The sequence below is a fragment of the Eurosta solidaginis genome, chromosome X (assembly GCF_040869045.1).
Source record: "Eurosta solidaginis isolate ZX-2024a chromosome X, ASM4086904v1, whole genome shotgun sequence".
In the NCBI taxonomy this organism is placed as follows: domain Eukaryota; kingdom Metazoa; phylum Arthropoda; class Insecta; order Diptera; family Tephritidae; genus Eurosta; species Eurosta solidaginis.
Window position 1 is genome coordinate 113,417,268 of NC_090324.1, and position 19,732 is coordinate 113,436,999.

At 40.0% G+C, this 19,732-nt stretch overlaps 1 protein-coding gene and 2 pseudogenes across 1 annotated transcript in view; 2 read left to right on the top strand and 1 right to left on the bottom strand.

Moving 5' to 3' along the window:
* The window catches only part of dati (datilografo), a 1,513,307-nt gene that overhangs the window by 162,637 nt on the left and 1,330,938 nt on the right, over positions 1–19,732 (bottom strand). The gene's annotated exons all lie outside the window — the stretch shown is intronic.
* LOC137234616 (tRNA (adenine(58)-N(1))-methyltransferase catalytic subunit TRMT61A pseudogene) lies at positions 16,458–17,431 on the top strand (annotated as a pseudogene).
* LOC137234512 (uncharacterized) lies at positions 17,550–18,131 on the top strand (annotated as a pseudogene).

Consider the following 19,732-nt stretch of genomic DNA (forward strand, 5'->3'; position numbering starts at 1 on the left):
AAGCCCATCAAAACTTTCAATCGGTTTTTGAAAATATGATCTCTAGTACACGAATCAAATTTTTACCGTTTAACCAATGGGTGTCAACTCTTGACAGAAGCGAAACTTCAATTTCCCGACTTCGTATTATGCATATGCACCTTTTCGACATTTTTAGACGTATTGTAGCATGCCAACCGGTTGTTGTTCTTGTAGAATTGCAGGCCAACCGGTCGTAAAGTATTGCGGCGACTTTGACAGATAGGTAAGAGCGCTTCAATGATTCATATTCCACAAACAGCCAGACCGGGTCTAAACAATACATTTAACACATCTGTCGGGGCAAAGGATTCAATGTAAATCCGTCATGAATGATTCAACTTCAAAGCGAAATAAAAGTTGAAGCAAATTTAAACTTTTGATGAATTCGCATTTAATACCTTTTACAAAATATAAAAAACCATAGTTCAGGCACCCCGTGCTATTATACATTATGGTCGATAGTTTGACACCAACCAAAATTACAACGCCATTGATGGGGTTACACCTGTTGGATGGTTCAGCGTCGAAAAGTAGTCTCTACAAATTCCAGTAATGTAAAGAAGCCTTTACACTTAAAGGGCGCCTTTACGTTGAATATCTGCGGGCATCCACTTACTAAAGAACAGTCATATATAATGCCCCAATTGTAATTAAAACAACCCAACTTTAAGACAACTCAACTCCTGTTTGGTATTACGAATTGCAACTTATTTCAGTTGAAGTCGAATTGATGTTGTCAACCTGAAAAAGTGATGGTTTGACAGATAAATGAACATCTGATCAATTTGTGGCTGTAATGTAAGCATTTGCAAGTGATTTTTTATTAACACCAAAATGGATATTAGCATAGAATTATTTTGTGACGAAAATGTTGGTGACATGTTGCGATTACGAAAAAATTTACGTGATCACTCCAATCCCTTGGAAATACCAAGTACCAAGTAAGAAAACGTTTAAGTGGCAATTGATGAGCTTCTAATGTAGTTATTTTCGGTTAAGTAAGGAATCATTTTGCTCCTTACTAAACGAAATGAATGGCCATTTCTGCAATCGCGTTATGCACTACACTCCGATTCCTTGCTGGCGGCAGCTATCAAAAATTCTGTGCAAATGATTTTAGTGTTGGACTGGCACAACCTACAACATCTAAAGTTATTAAAGATGTATTAGATATTATTGAGGAGCATATTTGTGCGAAGTGGATTAAAACCCAAATGACTGCAGAGTAGCAAAGCGGTTAAAAAATCGCGTTTTCCTCTAAAACAGGATTCCCAGGAGTAGTTGGTTGTATCGATGGGACTCACGTTCGCATAATTTCACCTATTTTGGCTGCATCCGAACTGCGGCTGGCCTCGTCCGACTTCGGGATGTTGCTCCATAAGGTCAATAAGATTTTCTATGCAATCTTTCGTTGAAACTTTGTCTTTACTATAAATGTGCACAGAACTGCTGATTATAAAATTTGTTTAAATTAATTTTACAAGGCCTATAAACCCGCTTTCCATTTTTTATAATATTCTTTCGAAACAACTTCAAAATTTTCTGAGACAATCAGTAATCAGTTGTCAGATTTTGATGCCTCTGACAACTACACCAACACAAGGAAGTGAACGGAAATGCCACAAAAAGTTGTTAGAATAGACAACTCAACCGACATTTTTTTTGACAGGTGAGTTGTAATCATCTGTAATACCAAATTGCGAAATTTGAACCCAATGAGAGCTGAGTTGTATACCGTAAGAGGGGCATAAATTTCAGTGAGATTTATCGATTATCTGAGAACTATCACATCCCTACAAATATAATTTAACTTGTAAATCCAAATAGTGTAAATCCCTTGCGCATATAATTTTCAGTTCAGTTGTGGGAATAAAAGTTAGTTTTCGGTAAGAGACTTGTTGAGGGGTCGACTGCTAATACGCGTCAAAAATATCGAGAGAAGTGTCAAAAGACGCGTAACAATAATCCGAAGGCGAAAAAGAAAAATTTTATCTCTGTCCGGAGATATGGTAGTAGTGCAGTTTGGGGGCCTCACCCTAAAGTTGGGCCAAGAGTTTCGAGTGAGATATCAAAATACGCGTATTAATCTCGAGAACAATAATCCGAAGGCGGAAAAGAAAAATTTTATCTCAGTCCGGAGATATTTGCAGTTGAAGTTGGCGATTTTCATGTGATTGTTGTAATGTACCCACAAAAAAAATTGTGAACGCAGAAGGACATCATCGTACATATCTTTCGATATTTTTGGACGCGTATTAGCAGTGTCATGCTGTCGTATAGAATTACCCATTTTATTATTAGTAGATAGTGCAAGTAGCTTTTGTTTGATGTACCAACATCTTTAATTAATGAAGACTTATAATAAAAATATGTTATGTAAGAAAGCGTTTATTATGTGAAAATGCATAAAAGCTAACTAATTTGTTCTTAAATTTTATGCATTTTCGTTCTGCTTTATCGCTCTGTAATTTACAGATGGAAAAGGCAGTGAAGGATTACATAATCAAACTACAAATTGCAAGTAGCCGACGTAAAAGCAGTGTTTGGCAATTTTTCGGAACGTTAGAAGAGGCTCAAGTTGGAAAAACTATTGAAAAATAAAAAGTTTTTTGCAACCTTTGTCTAACAAAACAGAAAAATGAGGATCCATCCATAATTTTTTGTAAGTTTTCTATTTCACAAGTAACAAATATTTTAGTTCCAAGATACAGTCATATAGCAAAAACACTTCTACAGGGAATCTAACGAGGCACTTAAAAAATAAACACAATATTCGTGATTTCGATGCTGAAATTAGTTCTAACATATCAAACTTTTTTAAAAAATGTCCTAAAAAATCATCAACGAATTCCAAATGGCTATTGGGAAGAGACTTGGCATTGTGGATGGCACGAGATTAAGTACCGTTCCATACAATTTCCAACAATGGAATAAAAGACTTCCTAAAAAAATACAAAGTTGTATTAGCTGATGGTGATATACCACATTTCAAAACCATTTCAACAACAGCGTTATATGATGTTTATGAATGCGTTTTAAACACAGTTCGACAAAAAATCTCTGGCCAGGAACATTTTGCACTAACATTTGATTTGTGGACTGATAATTTTCGAAGAAGAAATTATATTACATTTACTTTTCATTATCTCGACAAAAATTTCCTGTTGGAAAATCTCACCTTGGAAACAAAATACATTTCAATGTCTCACACTGGCAATAACATTTTAACAGAACTTGAACAAGTAACAGATTTTTTCAAATTAAAGCTGAGAACCAATTATGTTGTCACTGATCAAGGTAGTAACATTAAAAAAGCCATTGATTTAGGTGCATCAACAACCATTTCTGCCTTGGGCATGGGCTACATAATTTGCTTACTATAGATGGCTATAATTCCGTCCCTGAGTTAAGCAACTTAATTGCGAAGTGCAAAGGTATTGCAAGGGCCCTTCGTTTTAAAGCAGATGTTTTAAGATGCCAAGCTGATACTATACAAAACGAAATTTTAGCAAATATTGACAACTTGGAGGAACTCCTTGCTTCCGAAGACTTGTGTTGGGTCGACTACGATGACGGATTTGGTCCACTAGACGATGTTCCGTTAGAAACGTATAAGCACATCAACAATCCTAATGACTTACATGGTAGTTTGATGGGCAAAAGAAATGTCACTCTAAAAAACGCGGTCGCAACAAGATGGCACAGCGTTCTGTCAATGCTTGATAGTCTTGGGTCTCAAAGAGCCGCAATAAATAAATTGCTGAAAAACTGTAATAAAACTGACTTGATTTTACTAGAAGCTGAAGCACAGCTTATGTACAAGTTGAAGGACTTTTTACAAAAATTCAAAGATGCTGTGAACATTTTGTCTGGCGATTCATATCTATATATTTCTCTTGCATTAATTATTCGAACGGAGATAGTGACAATATTATCTGAGAGCGGCGACATTGATTTGGATGAGAATAATGCAAACTTTTAACAGTTGCATTTAATTAAAAAAATTAAAAATAATATAAGAAGCAAAATAGATTATAGATTTCCAATAAATGATATATTAGTATGCGCAGCGCTGCTGGATACGCGCTTCAGCACACTGGATTGTGTCACGGACTACTGCAATGACAGAAATATTACGAAAGTAAATTTTTTAATTAAAATGTATAAATCCCTTATTGGTGACTCAAAAAATACCGAAGGTAATAATGATAAAGATATTTCTCCACCTTCCTCTAAAATATTGAAGCTTGCGCAGAGGTATTCCACAAATTCAAAAAATATGAATTTATCAGCAGAATGCCATTTGCTGTTGAGTTTGTCATCAAACCAAAATGTTTTAAATTTCTGGAGGGAAAAGGCTGCTGCAATGCCACTATTATCTAAGTTGGCACAAAAAGTTTTGTGTATTCCGGCAACGAGTACACCCAGTGAGCGGGTTTTTTCTATTGCTGGCCTTACTATTACAAATAAACGGTCACAACTCAGCCCGCGCAACGTAAAAAAATAATTTTTATTCACAATAACTATGAATCTTGCAAAGAAAATTTCAAATAGGTATTTTTTATATGAATACTGGTAGTATATTTTTAGTGGCCTAAAATATAGACATAAAATAGCTGTTCTAACAAGATGTATCTGAATAAAAACGTCATTATACAATAAATATATTCATTTTAATCTTTAAATTCAGGAAGTGTTAAATATAAGCATTTGGGAGAAATTTGCTGGATATAAATTTTAGAACCATAAATTTTTCAAAATTTCTGTAAGGTCAGAGAGTAATTGAAAAAACTTGTGGAGATCAAAATTTATTTACCAAGTACGACAGCGTGAGCCGGCGCCGCCGATATTTTACCAAGTCTACGCCCCCGCCGCCGATAAATTAATCGGCGTAAACCTCTACTACCGACTCTGCTACGAAGATAGTAGTTATGCGTGGTAGCAGCTGTTTGAGTTGTTCGCGCCGCGGGGCGCGAGCAGCAGCGGGTACTAGATGTGGCTTGCTGAGCAGCTGGGCTGCTGGAAGGTAGTGGGGGGCGCTAAGGCGTAGACTACGGGACGCCCTTGGACGTGAACAGCAAGGAGCCACAAAAGATTTATAAAAGTTACGTGGACGTCGGGTTTTGGGATCAAGCCCAGAACAACCTGTCCGATGCAACCATCCCTTACACGAGACACACTGAACAGAGTATGACCGTCCTAAAAAGATTCTTTTCCGACAGATGCAGCAAAAATATTTCTCAGGACCGGGGTCAAGAGACGGACCCGGATTGGATTCGATACCTTACCGGAGCAAGAGAATATCCCACTGCAAGGAGCTGCTGGGAGGATGACAAATTGTAGGAGGGACGCAACAAATTAAATGGGGTTACACCGAAATGACAGTCCTTGTCGGGAAAAATCCCGAGTCGTTCCGGTACATAGAACCGACTGCCTTGGGAAGCGTGACTGCATTGTTGAGTTTGGCTGTTATTCCTTTTGGACGTTTAGTAATCTGCTGCCGTTAAAAAAATTTTTAGCTTCAGTCTGTCTACATCTTCTATAAAAATCAAATTCTGCGAATGTGAAATGTATTTCCCACACTTCAATCATCACCATATTTTGGCTATAGGTTCCTTCGATCAAGGCGAAAATTTTTCATATTTCATATTTCAGAATTAAGAATTTTAAATTTAAATTTTTTCGGCTATGCGAACGAACAATCTCCGCTCCCAAAAATGATCATGTTAACAAAATCAATGATCGCATTCAAAATCAAATTCCTGGTGAAGTGACGAAATATAAAACGTTGGACACAGTTACAGATGAAGATCAAATTGTGAATTATCCAACGGAATTTCTAAACTATTTAGAACCACCTTAAATGCCTGCGCATATATTAACTTTGAAAATTGTCTCACAAATCATGCTTCTTCGAAATTTATAAAAAAATAAATAAATGTAAGGCGCGATAACCTCCGAAGAGATCTAAGGCCGAACTTCTCTTCCAATTTGCGTCGTGCTCCTCTTGCTTTTCCCTACAAATTGGCCGGACGGGACCTACATGTTTTATGCTGATTCCGAACGGCATCTGCAAGGCAGATGAGTTTTCACTGAGAGCTTTTCATGGCAGAAATACACCTGGAGCGCTTGTCAAACACTGCCGAGGTGCGACCCCGCTTAGAAAAATTTTCTTCTAATTGAAAAACCTTATTTCTAAAATTTTGATGTTGCTTTATCCTGGGTGTGAACCCAGGGCATACGGTGTGGTAGGCGGAGCACGCTACCATCACACCACGGTGGGTGCCATTTAGACCCATCAAAATTGTGCAATGGAACCAGACTTTGCGTTAAGAAATTAATTACGAATGTAATCGAAGCAACAAAAATCAGTGGTAAAAGCAAAGGTGAAGATGTGGTCATACCACGGATCCCAATGATTCCTACAGATTTGCCATTCAATTTTAAGCTCATATAGTTTCCTGTACTCCTTGCTTTTGCAATTACAATCAACAAAGCACAAGGACAATCGCTTGCTGTTGCAGGATTAAATTTAGAGAGTCCGTGATTTTCCAGCTATATGTTCCTTGCTCTAAAGTTGGAACCCCAAAAAATGTGTTTTTCTTTGCACCGAACGAAAGAACCAAAAATATTGTGTACCCACTTGCATTACAATAAGATACAATAATAAGATGTTTTAAACGAAAAATTCACCAAATATGCGTACAAAACTCAATTCAATTTACAGAACAATAAACTAAATTATCAACAAACAAAACAGAAAAAATAACGCAACATTCTTTCGATCTCGGGCGTTACAACGTGCGTCGGGTAAGGCTAGTCTTCTATAAAAATCAAATTCTGTGTGTGTGTTCCATATGAAAACGTGTTTGCCATACTTCAATCATCACCAAATTTTGGCTTTAGGTTCCTTCGATCAAGACGAAAGTTTTTCATATTTCAGAATTAAGAATTTTAAATTTAAATGTTTTTGTTTTTTGGCTATGCGAACGAACTATCTTAGCTCCCAAAAATTATCATGTTAACAAAATCAATGATCGCATTCAAAACCAATTTCCTGGTGAAGTGACGAAATATAAATCGATCGACACAGTTACAGATGAAGATAAAATTGTGAATTATCCAAATGAATTTCTAAACTCCTTAGAACCAAAAGGAATGCCTGCGCATATATCAACTTTGAAAATTGGCTCACCAATCATGCTTCTTCGGAATTTAAACCCACCAAAATTGTACAATGGAACCAGAATTTGCGTTTACAAATTAATGCCGAATGTAATTGAAACAACAATCATTAGCGGTAAAAGCAAAGGTGAAGATGTGCTCATACCTCGAATTCCAATGATTACTAAAGATTTGCCATACAATTTTAAGCGCTTACAGTTTCCTGTACGCTTGCAATTACAATCAACAAAGCACAAGGACAATTGCTTACTGGTGCAGGCTTCAATTTAGAGAGTCCGTGCTTTTCCCATGACCAGCTATATGTTGCTTGCTCTAGAGTTGGAACAACCAAAAAATTTGTTTATCATTGCACCGAACGAATAAACCAAAACTATTGTGCACCCACATGCATTACAATAAGATACAAGAATAAAATGTTTTAACCGAAAGTTTCACCAAATATGCGTACAAAATTCAATTCAATTTACAGAACAATAAATTAAATTATCAACAAACAAAACAGAAAAAATAACGCAACATTCATTCGATCTCGGGCGTTACAACGTCCACCGGGTAAAGCTAGTATATTATATATATGCCTGATCTTGACGATTTTTTGAAGCTGCAAGCGATTAGGAAGAAATTATCTAAGTAATCGATTGTATGGGATATGTATTATACGGTGGCCGCCGTGTTGTGGTGTTATCGTGCTCCGCCTACCACACCGGGGTTCACGTCCCGGGCAAGGCAATATTAAAATTTAAGAAACAAGTTTTTTCATTTAGAACAAAGTTTTTATAAGCGGGGTCGCCCTCGACAGTGATTAAGCAAGCACTCCGAGTGTATTTCTGTGATGGAAAGCTTTTCATTGAAAACTTATCTTCCGGAGTCGGCATAAAATATGTAGGTCGCAGATTTGTAGGAAAAATTAAAAAGATCACGACTCAATTTGGGAGACAAACTCGGCCTAAAGAGCAATCTTCTATATCACAAAAATTCACTGATTCTCCGAGTTGGCTGAGGGATATAGCCCATCGACGCATTAAGGCACGACGACAACAACAGAGCGGTTAGGTTAGGAGTCATACGAAGAAGCATGTGTTTCGGCAACTTATTGTGTGCGTAGGCATTTGGCGATGTATCAGCGAGACATGGCTTGGGCGTACCGTGAAAGATATCTTAACACTTGTTGGACTAGTTTGGGCTCAAACAGGCAAACGGACGGTCGAACAGATAGACTGACATAACTAAATCAACTCAGCTCGTCATCCTGATAATTTCGTAATACTTATTGGTGGGTCTACCTCTTCTACTTTGAACACTTACAATTTTAAATTCATGACAAACTTAATATACCAGTTTCAAAAAAATTTGTATAAGGATGCAATTTTCCGAATGGTTACAAAATGTGTCAATGGTCGACCTTTTGGGTTTTGGCTGAGGGGTGGCAGTATAAATAGTTCACCTTCCTTTTGTTTGATGTATGCTGCGGTGATGGCGATGCGATGATCGGGACTTGATGGTGGCGGTCTGGAAAATTGCTTCAAATAAATGTTTTCATACACTTAAAGCAATAAGAGTAATCCCCGCTTAAAACTCATACAAATAGACAACATTGGTTAATTCGTTGTAGTCCTATAAATAGAACAAAAGCGACAACACCAAGTTTCTTTGAAACCGCCTTACCAACGCATAACTTTACCACATGATGCCATACGAAGTATGGACTGTGAATAAAGAAAATATGTAAAGAAGGCAATTGAGATAAGGTTTACAGCAATTAAGGCATGACGTGGCTGAATGCGTTTGTAACACTTCAACCATCGTAGGAGTGCGGGTTCAAATCCCACTCCGGGGAGAAAATGCTTTGAAGAGATTTACAAGGTATAATCGAAACAGCTGTCTCCTTGTCCGTCCTGCGGGTCAATTCACGTTCTATGAAGTGGTGAAGTGAAAGCATTTTTTCACCACTTCAGCTGATATGCAATTCAGTTTGAAAAAAAGTGATATTTACTGTCAAATTTTTTTCATTTAACGAATATTTTTTCACCGTTGAATTTGCCCGTGAAAAATCTATATATATAAAAGAAAGTGGCGTCAGTTACACCAAGAACGGATGCACCGATTTAGCTGAAAATTGGTGCGAGAAGTAGCTTAGAACCAGGAGACGGACATAGGATACTTTTTATCCCGTCTGGATGGTTTTCGGGATCCGTCCATGATCTCGTCGGGGTAATTTCGGAACTATTTCGGGATCATTTTGGACTCATCCGGGATCAATTCTGTATAGATTTCGGGATCCGGCCGGGGTCCCGTCGGTGTCATTTTGGGACTTTTTTATTTATTTATTTATTTAATTCATTCAGTCTAAAAGTACGTGCTTTCTTACAGACTAGTCTATATATATAAAAATCAAATTCTGTGTGTGTGTGTGTTCGCTATAGAAATGTATTTCCCACACTTCAATCATCACCAAATTTTGGTTATAGGTTATTACGATCAACAAGGTTTTAGGCTAAAAATAATTTCAATATATAAAAGGGGCGTGGCACCTCCCATACAAATGGAATCTTTGGTACTGCATAACTCTGTGGTATACATGCCATAACATTGAAATTCAGCAAGGAGTTATATGAAGTCAATCCCTAACACCACCAAGAAAATGTGGAATTAGGAAAAAGGGGCGTGGCACCTTCCCTACAAATGGGATTTTTCAGAACTCTGGCTGCCGTACAAACTTAGGTTATTTTAACACGTAAAGTTTGACTGCTATGTTGAGTTTGGCTGTTATTCCTTTTGGACGTTTAGTAATCTGCCGCCGTTAAAAAAAATTGTTAGTTTCAGTCTGTCTACATCTATATATATAACAAGTAAGGAAGGCTAACTTCGGGTGTAACCGAACATTACATACTCAGGTGAGAGCTATGGAGACAAAATAAGGGAAAATCACCATGTAGGAAAATGAACCTAGGGTAACCCTGGTATGTATTTTTATGACATGTGTATCAAACGGAAGGTATTAAAGAGTATTTTAAGAGGGAGTGGGCCATAGTTCTATAGGTGGACGCCATTTAGGTATATCGCCATAAAGGTGGACCATGGCTGACTCTAGAATTTGTTTGTACGATATGGGTATCAAATGAAAGATGTTAATGAGAATGCGGGTTCGAATCGAGCTCAAGGCCTAACAATAATTTTTTTATCATTATTATTGTTATGATAAATTTTTTCTTAATTGAAAAAATTTTTAAATTAGAATAGAAGAAAGAAAAAATTTTAGACAACTGCCAAAGCTCGTTGTATAGATCCATTTCGGGAACTGCTAAATTCCTTCATCGGCAACGTTTAGGCGCCGCTGCTATAACCATTCAGCCACCACAGCGGTTTTTTGTTTGTCTTCATTAGCATTGCCAACAAACAAGTCCAATTTTCACAGCTATTCTGCAACAGATGTCGCAGTGTTGTGAATATCAATTGGCACGAACCAGAATGGAAGTAGGATTAATGAAGACAAACAAAAAACCGCTGTGGTGGCTGAATGGTTATAGCAGCGGCGCCTAAACGTTGCCGATGAAGGAATTTAGCAGTTCCCGAAATGGATCTATACAACGAGCTTTGGCAGTTGTCTAAAATTTTTTCTTTCTTCTATTCTAATTTAAAAATTTTTTCAATTAAGAAAAAATTTATCATAACAATAATAATGATAAAAAAATTATTGTTAGGCCTTGAGCTCGATTCGAACCCGCGATCTTAAAATCAGTAGGCCGATATAACAACAAAAATTGTTAATGAGAATTTTAAAAGGCGTGGGCTTAGTTCTATAGGTGGACGCCTTTTCGAGATATCGCCATAAAGGTGGACCAGGGGTGACTCTAGAATTTGTTTGTACGATATGGGTATCAAATGAAAGGTGTTAATGAGTATTTTAAAAGGGAGTGGGCCTTATTTCTATAGGTGGACGCCTTTTCGAGATATCGCCATAAAGGTTGACCAGGGGTGACTCTGGAATGCGTTTGTACAATATGGGTATCAAACGAAAGGTGTTAATGAGTATTTTAAAAGGGAGTGGGCCTTAGTTCTATGGGTGGCCGCCTTTTCGAGATATCGCTATAAAGGTAGAACAGGGGTGACTCTAGAATTTGTTTGTACGATATGGGTATCAAAGGAAAGGTGTTAGAGAGTATTATAAAAGGGAGTGCGCCTTAGTTCTACAGGTGGACGCCTTTTCGAGATATCGCCATAAAAGTGGACCAGGGGTGACTCTAGAATGCGTTTGTCCAATATGGGTATCAAACGAAAGGTGTTAATGAGTATTTTAAAAGGGAGTGGGCCTTAGTTCTATGGGTGGACGCCTTTTCGAGATATCGCCATAAAGGTGGACCAGGGGTGACTCTAGAATGTGTTTGTACGGTATGGGTATCAAACGAAAGGTGATAATGAGTATTTTAAAAAGGAGTGGGCCTTAGTTCTATGGGTGGACGCCTTTTCGAGATATCGCCATAAAGGTGGACCAGGGGTAACTCTAGAACTTGTTTGTACGATATGGGTATCAAATGAAAAGTTTAATGAGTATTTTAAAAGGGAGTGGGCCTTAGTTCTATGGGTGGACGCCTTTTCGAGATATCGCCATAAAGGTGGACCAGGGGTGACTCTAGAATGTGTTTGTACGGTATGGGTATCAAACGAAAGGTGATAATGAGTATTTTAAAAAGGAGTGGGCCTTAGTTCTATAAGTGGACGCCCTCTCGAGATATCGCCATAAAGGTGGACCAGGGGTGCGTCTAGAAAGTGTTTGTACGATATGGGTATCAAACGAGAAGTGTTAATGAGTATTTTTAATGGGAGTGGGCCTTAGTTTTATAGGTGGACGCCTTTTCGAGATAATGCCATAAAGGTGGACCAGGGGTGAATCTAGAGTACGTTTGTACAATATGGGTATAAAACGAAAGGTGTTAATGAGTATTTTGAAAGGGAGTGGGCCTTAGTTCTATGTGAACACAATACAGAGGGATTGGATAACTCAGGCTCCCCGTGGATTGTGTCGATATCGAGAATGAAAGAACGAAAGTGAGTTTTAGTAATATAATCGTTATAAATTTTATTAAAATTCAATTCATGTAAATGATAATAAATGCGTTATAGAAAATGAAATTTTATTATAAGTTATAGTTGGATATACATATATAGGCTTACCCGGTGGTGTGGCTGCTGCTGATCCGCTGAAGGTTGACAGAAAAGTAAAAGTTAAGTTCTTCGCAAAAGACATAAAACCCTCGAGCCGCAGTCGACAAAGCTAACCGTTTTGAGGGGAAATTACCTTTGCTCAAAGCGCACACAATAGGAGAAAATCCGTAAGGTATATATGCACGTACTATATGAATGTACATACATCGCCTTGCATTCAGGCAGATGCCTTAGCAGAGGAATGCTGGCACAAAAAATATAAATAGTTACCGATATGTCCATCCATATACTTACATATGTGGCAATAGGTTTGAGCGTGTGTTATTATGCTAAACCTAAGAACTGTACCGTACGTTCATTGCTCTAAGCAGGCATGGATATGTTCGTGCATGTTATTGGTAGGCATTTGAAAACATAACAAAACAATGGTATATTAGTTGTTCTGCTGACTACCAACCTGCTTGTGCGTTGCCGATGCGAAAAACGAACGCCTCAGTGAGGCCTTAGTATTTTTGCCTATACGGTTTATATGAGTCTTACATCGGACTTAGAAGTTGGGTATGTTTTATAAGTTAAGGCATTAGCCTTACCAGAATAATGCACATTAGCTGTGCTTTTCTTGCGGGATTGATTTCTTTGTGGGTGCCATGGGGCTAGCGTTGGCTGACTGGGGATATGCCGAAAGGAGTGTAGGATTAGGGAGGGTCATCCGCGAAGACTTGATAAAGGAATTTAGCTTGGTGGCCTAAACATGCCGGCCCTCTTGCGAAAGCAACGGCTATGGATTAGCGCAGCCACAAGACCTGGCCGGGATGACTTAATTTCTAACAGATGTGTGCTTAGGTGGCGATTTCACCCAACGTGTCGACTCGTCTTCGTTCGCATGCTTGGTTCTTGCGCTGGAATGAAAGAGTAAGCAAAATTACGAAAACAAGACATGGTTGATATTTCAGTTTGTTTGGCACATTCTTTTATTTTGGTTTTTTATGTACAAGTTACTAATTCATTGAAAATTCATAAATTCATTCTTCAAGGCGCTTGCGTATTTTGTGATTGCGTTGCGTTTGCTTATATGCGTATGCGTTCGATTATTTGCTTTCAAAGTATAAGGTTTGCTGGTTGCTCTTTATGCGGGGCACGATCCTGACAAGAGCCACCCAAAGATGCTACTTTGAGCCAAAAAGGGGCCCATCGTTGTTGGTTGCGCTCCTGTTAGCAACACTTCAGCGTATGCGTCGGCTCCGAGGATCAGTCGAACAGGCGCGGAGGTGTGAAAATTGGGGTCCGCAAGTCTCATGTGCGTGAACGTGCTGGCGATCGATGGATCGACGTTTGCGGTTGGACTTATCACCGCGAAGTTTTGCTTGATAACGGCGTGCACTGTCAACCGCTTATTTACTCCTTGCGAACCTCGTATACGAAGGAGGCACCCTCGGAGAGTACCAGGGGCGTCGTCCGCGAAGTGTAGTTCTCGCGTTAGGTCGTGCGCGATGATGGAAGTTGGGGCGCAGGCGTCCATCAGCGCTCGGACCATGTGAAGTCGTCCTAGTGCCTCTATTTTTACCAATGCAGTTGGAGAGTTTGAAACGAACGGCCTCAAGGCGACCGTTTCTCGAATGATGTGCCCATTTCTGAAGGATGCCGGTAGCTGCGAGGCTCGAGAGGCCGTTCTGGCTACCGTGCGGACAGGAATCATTTGGCGATGTGACGATTTCTTGTCGTTCGGCTTGCGTCGAAGTTGGTTGGATGGGCGGAAAGTCCGTGATTCCGTTCCATGCCGTTGTTGTTGTCGAGGTGGTGGACGGAAAGTCCGAGATTCAGGTCCGACTTCTACAATCTCCCCTTCCTCCAGGTCGTCGGTTTCAATGCCAGATGCATCTAAGGTCAGCCAGTTTTCATCTTCTTCCTCGCTCTCCACTTGCACACGCCACGGTCGTGTGTCGATTTCTGGCTGGTCTTCTCCGTCGATGTGTAGGGTTGTGTGGTGTTTTCCCTGACACCTATGGCACCATCCTTGGCTGGTACATGCGCCGGCGCTGTGCGATATTGACAAGCAGTTGCTGCAAAGCCGTTCGACGAGTACCTCCCTTAGCCTCTCTTCGGGAGTTTTTGCCCTATAGCTTGGGCATAGACGAAGGGGGTGATTGCCTTCGCATAGGTGGCATGAAGCGGGATATCGTTGTGCCATGCTCTCTGCCTTTTCACGCAATGCCGTAAAGCGAGTCATGTTGAATCTGGAAAGAGAGGTTCGCTAGATAAACCAATGCATGACCGTCGATATTTGACGATGGGTTGGGTGGCGAGCCAGTCAGAGATTGACAGGAATCGTGAGAGGTACGGGGAATTATTGGGCAGTTGGTGGTTAATTTTGCATAATAGATGCTGCGACCTAGCATGCGGGCCATCAGGATATTGCTTTACGTTCTCATTGGCTATGGTCCCTGATTTCTCGTGTGCCTTCAACGATCGGGTTCGTGCAAGCTTAATGCGCCTATACGACGCGACATGTAGCGACGGGACTGTCCCGCACGTATTCTTATAGAACCAGATCTAGCGACCGTCAGACGACACGACACAACCACGTTGACCAACTAAGCAGAGTGCGCACCATACGACGCGACGTGTATGGACACAATTTTCCGTGCAGTGTCGCGCCGCATAGAGTGCACACGCCCCTATTAGGCAAAAATGCCGCGAGTGCTCTGGGGCCCTATTCGTCCATTGTAGGTTTCAAGAAATTGTATAAACTTTGCGTTATGATTCAGTAAAGCGAAACTATGAACCAAAAGAACTCACTGATAAGACTTCGTGAGTTTTCTTGGCAGCCAGTGTACACTATTGTTTCATTCAAAGGTCATACGCTCTGTGACAGAATGACCTTTTTGTTTTCATGGCGTTTGATGAGTATTTTCTCACTGACATAAGACCTTTACTCTCAGCGCTCATTCAGCGAAACAATGTGCACAACAATTTACAGAATCTCATGAAAATTTAAAGTGTAAATTATGTGGGCAGATGAGTCTTCAATGACTGAACATTCTTCAGTTTTTCTCAGTTAGGGAATTGACCCCCTAGTACGTGCCGCCAAGTGTCGCGCCGCTAAAGGTCGCGCCGCCAAGGGTCGCGCCGCTTAATGTCGCATGCACCTTTATTTCTTACTTGTGCTGAGCAAAGACGTAGGTATCGAAAAATCGATAACTCACGGTGTTGAGACAGGAAGTTCGTCTCTATAAGACTTGATATTTGGATTGACCCTGCCGCTGAGCGATATTACCCGCAATCGACTGATCTTCATAAAGGTGTGTAAAATTCTAAAATACTTCTACCATCAAATTTTAATCGCAACCGAAACGTTGCTGCAACCATTTGTTACAAGCGTGGCGATCACAATTCAAGACGCCGCTGCAGCCGCCACACCTCTTCAAAGATTGCAACGTGTTGAAATTTTATTTTGTATGTATTTATATTGGTAATCAATTGAAAGTGTAATTATGCAATCACATATTGCTATAGAGCACGTCGTTTAATAACGCTGATTACCTTTCTATGATTTAAGCGTTGCTGCAACCATTTTTCACACGCGTGACGATCACAATTCAATATCCAAATAAGATTATCGCTAACCGACAATCACAGATGGTAGATCTAATTGAAGAAAAAAGGGTGCTTAATTCAGAAACTAACCCAGTATGCTAAGAACGAAGAATGTATGTGTATGGCCAGGACTCCATATGCTCACTAGCTAATATTTGTATGTCTTAAGTCTTCCAATTGTGACCTCAAATTTACAACTTGTGCACAAGCTCGACCTTTTTGAATGCAAACCGAAATGCACCTTGTTGGTTTCGTTGGTCTCATATTATTTCTCAATACGTTTGATATTTTTTTGTAGAGTTTATGAAGCAGAATAAGTACGTCCATAAGTATGTATGTGTGTATTTAAATATATTTTCTTTCGATGAGTATGCATATAAGCGAGATCCTTATTTACTTATGCTATGCGTGCCGGTTAATGTAAATATATTTTGTTTACAAATTACTGAAACCAATTTATAGCATTTTTATTTTTGTTAAATATACCAAGGAAAATGAGTTTTCTTAAGCCAAAAGATATAATGGAGAAAGGTGACACGGTAATACTTTATCTCAGCGTAAATTCAATGCATGCAATCGAAGCCACACCAACAATTGTCAACAAAAAGGGAGAAACCATTGAAAATAAATTTCAGACATCGTATGGTGCATTGAAAGTACGCAACCTAATAGGAGTGGCTTATGGTAGTCGTGTTGAACTTTCCAAAGTTGGGCTTACGTGCTGCAACCAAATCCTGAACTATGGACACAGACATTGCCACATCGCACACAAATCATATACACACCCGACATTAGTATGATACTCTTTCAACTCGAGGTTCGTCCCGGCTCGCTGATAGTAGAATCTGGTACCGGTTCAGGATCACTCTCACATTACTTTCTGCGTGCGATTAAACCGAGCGGCCATTTACATACATTTGATTTCCATGAAGCACGTGCACAACAAGCGCGTGATGAATTTCAGCGGCATGGTTTAGGTAGCTGTGTTAGTGTTTATCATCGTGATGTATGTCAATTAGGATTTGGCAATGAGCTAGAAGGCAAAGCAGATGCTGTGTTTTTAGATTTGCCCGCGAAACAGTTATGTGTGCCGTTTGCTGCCAAAACTCTGAAAGAAAGGGGTGGACGTTTTTGTTCATTTTTGCCTTGTATTGAGCAGTCACAACGCTGCTGCATTACACTACAAGAAAATGGTTTTACTGAGATACGTTACTTGGAAATATTACAAATGGAGCACATTGTTAAAACTAAAACGATTCCAGTATTAGACTTAGAGTTTCTGAAACACAAGAAACCGTCTCAAGTTGCAGATGAAAATAATGCCGATACATCTACCGACAAAGCTGGAAATTTAAAAACACCAAAAGAGCTTAAAAAACTCCTTACAGCATCTGTACCTCCTACGATACCCGGACATACGGGCTATTTGACTTTTGCCACCCTCCCGCCAGCTTTTGTACGATAGCTAAGGTGACTGATTGTTACGCAGTGTGATGTGCTTTATATGCAATTCAAGACACTTTAAACATTAAATAATGCAAAAAGTAATAAAATTCAACAGTCAATCTCTCTAAAGCCTTTTTGAAATGGGCTTAAATACAAGAAAGTTCTCCCTCTCTGGTTAAATATCTTTGTTACTCTTATTTAATTTCTGTTCGATATGCGGTGTATTGCTTGTCGTTTTTAGCTGTTATGGCGCGATACGCGAATCCTACTGCGCGTCGATGACGGACTCTGTACTACTCTTCGTTCCGTGTGCGTGACAAATCGCTTTGGTCATTTACATGTGGGTACAAAAAGATAGATATTTGGTGATAATGGGCGATGTGGTTGAAAAGGCATGGGCGCGTTGCACACGCAAAGCTGGTTATATAGATGCAACTCAAATTAGTATTGAATGCTGTGGTAAAATTCCTGTGTAGACTATTCATTCCAAGGCTATTACCCGCCATCGTGCTGCAAGGACAGCGATTGTCGGATAGGAACTATTTATCGTCGTGGCTGCAGGCAGACATTTGTTGACTTCTGGAAGGAGGACAGCGATATTATCAAATATGCTGGACTTCTAATTACGGCTATTGAGTTTACGGCTATTGAGTTTGTTGGCTTCATATTTCTTGCTACCTAGCAAATAATATTCGCAACTAAAACGTCGCTCTTCCTATTAAGGGGTCCATCTAGATGTTGATTTCGTAGTTATTGTTTAATTAGTGCAGTGATTGTCCAATTGTTTGCGGTATAGCAGTACGTTAGTTAGTAAAGTAATTTGTTTTCCGGTGTATATCGCTAATATTTTAACAAATACCCTGGATACGATAAATGTATTTTTGTTTTTTGTTGCCGTAAGCTACCGCACTCGTACAAGTGCAGTTTAATGTAAAATATGATGTGATTTGTCTATTATGTGGTCATTATAGTTCGTTTTTTGAAGAAATAATCCTTCATTGCTGCAAAAGCAATGATAACAAATCTGACCTTTCAAGCAAGACGTGCTGTTGTTTGGGTTCGGAACCTTAAAATGTGTGTAGTTTTGTCCCGGTATAATGCGTTATTGATTCGTTTGTCTTGTGACTGTTCTGTTTGTTAGCCTCGTGGTCCATTAAAGAGCCGATGCGTTGATTGGTGAAAGGGAGTAGATGGGTACGTACAGAACCCTTGCACTTTAACTCACTCGGGTTTCTTTTCCCTTTCCAAGGTCATGTAACGCGTGGATTTTTCCTTACTATTGGCTGAGCTTCCGGGGGACTATACAGAAAGCCAGTTTCCCGTTCCATTCAGGCAGTTTATGGAACTCACTTTTTGGCAGCGGGTAGTGCGTCACGTTGTCATGGATGTCCGTGACGCCACGGGTTTAGATTTGGTTGAGGATAATCTTTTCCAGGACCGGGTTCGATGGAACTATTATGTTCTATTATATGAGTGTCCACGGGTGAGGGAGGTTTATCCTCTGGAGCTGAGGCCCGCTCCCCGGAGCGTAAGAGAGCTCGTTTTTAGAGTGCCAAGGGTGCGGGACAGTCCCCTCAGCTCCAGGGATATCTTCCTCCCCCCGAGCCTGGCGAGCGGGGATTCCGGGACGCCTCCCGTTGCTGCCCCCTCTGCACCCGTTCGGCCGCTCGCGGATTACGGTTGACGCCTGGAAGCTCGGCTTCGGTCACCGTATTTTCGGGATCGGTCCGGATAGTATGGGAGAGGCAAGCGCAGGGGACGTAGTCTCGTTTTCTCGCTCGCCCCTGGAATAAAATACGACCTTCCTTTTTGGTCTTTTTTGTTAAAATAAGTTATATAATAAAGTACTTTGTGAAATAATCGTAAGGTGTCATTCATTCTCATGTAATAAGATGGAATGCTCGTTTTCGGGTGAGGTTTGTTCAATTTATCAAATTGTTGAGCCCGACGATTCGGACTTCTTGTTTATTTCTATTTTAGTGAGCAGTGGACTGTATAAGGTTTTTTTTTTTTTTTGTTTGGCGAAGTGGGTTGTGCTGCGTGTTAAATGTTAAATTAGGAGGAGGTTGTCGGAGCCTCCTCCTGAGTGGAGGGGAGCAGAACGAGTTTCACCAGGGGTCTCGTCACTTGCCCTCGAGATGTCCGGACGTCGACCACGCGGATGCGATTGTCGGAACCGGGGTGAACATTGGTGACTGCCCATTCTCCACTCATTTGGTGGGAGACTGTCTTCTTTGATGACCACCAAGTCCCCGAAATTCATGTTGGTTTTCGGGAAATTCCATTTGTTTCTTTTTTGCAGCTCCATTAGATACTCGCTTTT